Source organism: Camelina sativa, chromosome 5, assembly GCF_000633955.1.
Source record: "Camelina sativa cultivar DH55 chromosome 5, Cs, whole genome shotgun sequence".
NCBI classification, from domain to species: Eukaryota; Viridiplantae; Streptophyta; class Magnoliopsida; order Brassicales; family Brassicaceae; genus Camelina; species Camelina sativa.
In genome coordinates this window covers 20,235,682-20,237,199 of record NC_025689.1, presented here as the reverse complement: position 1 = coordinate 20,237,199, position 1,518 = coordinate 20,235,682, and positions in this window count along the sequence as shown.

The window sequence follows — 1,518 nt, the reverse complement described above, 5'->3', positions numbered from 1 at the left end:
AGTTCAATCAACATGCATCAAAGAACTAATAACAAGGGCCTTGATCCTATCCTATTGAATTCAGCATGTTAACAAGGTTACAATCATCATCAACCCCTATGCTAAATGCAACATTCCTAAATGAACAACACTAGACTCAATCCTATTATGCAAATGCAAACTACATGAACACTCTGTTTTTGTGGAAATTTTTGAAATTTTTCAAATTTTTATGGCTTTTCTATGCAAATAGATGAATGCAGACTCAAACATGATTGCTTGGCTTAACTTAGATAAGTATTCACATCCTGATTGCTTGCATCACACTCATTATGGTTTGACATTCTTTATGCTACAACTACATAAGGGTAATTGAACTCCTTGCATCCACCTGTTCATTCATCATCTCTATCATCATTCATCATCATCAACCACACAAAAGTGCAAGTATCACAGAGATGAACAAAGTAATTGCATGTAAATCAGAACTAAAACAGAGACAAATTCAACAACTAAAACAGAACCAATTGCATGTAAATCAAACAGGAAGCAGATAACAGTAATTAAACAGATAAATCAATGAACAAAGTAGGTCATAGAGATGGATTCATGGGCTGGACTCAAGCTATGACTACCTAAACTGATCAACAAACCTCAATCAACAAAGAGCTATCTCTAGACAATGATCTCATAAACTTGACTTAGGAGCTGATGTAGAGGCTATATTGCTCTCCATAAACTTGACTTTAGAATTCAAGCTCTCAAACTTTATATTCAGGTCATTATAAGAAGAATCCAACCTTTGGTTCATCTCAGCAAACTTCTTTTTTGTCTCAATCTGCCAATTTGCTTGGCCAGGTAGCAGTTGTTGCATCAAAGTCCTCAAATCTGATTCATGGGCTTGGTTGGTCTAAAGCCCTGGTGGGGGACACAGTGGAGCCTGGTAACTTTGTTGTTGCTGCTTGGGTACATTAGTGTTGTGCTGTTGAGGTTGTTGAGATGGATAGACCTAATCTTGAGGGTTTGCTACATTTGTGCTCCTATAGGAGAGGTTGTTATTCTTGAACTGATTATAACCTTTAAAACCTCCTTGGTTCTGCATATAGCAAATCTCAGCAAATTCATTCTCCCCATCTTGAGCTGGAGTCTCTTCTTCACCATGAAAATGGGTGTTCTTTTGCTGGCTTAAGAGAATTTTATCCAACTTTTCATTAACAACGTTCAAATCCTTTTTATACTTCTCATCTAGACCAGAATCAACAAATCTCACTGTTCTATCATAATCCTCATTGTAGTTCCCATCAGATTGTGCTAAATTTTCCACTAGCTCCTATCCTTCTTCAACATTCTTATTGAGGAAATTTCCATTAGAGACTGTATCCTATAACATTCTTATCTTTGGCAAGACTCCTCTATATAGTGTGCTGAGTAGAGACTCATTACTAAACCCATGATGTGGACATTGTGTTTGATAGCCTTTGAACCTCTCCCATGCCTCACAAAAAGTCTCATTGTTCTATTGAACAAAACCAGAAATCT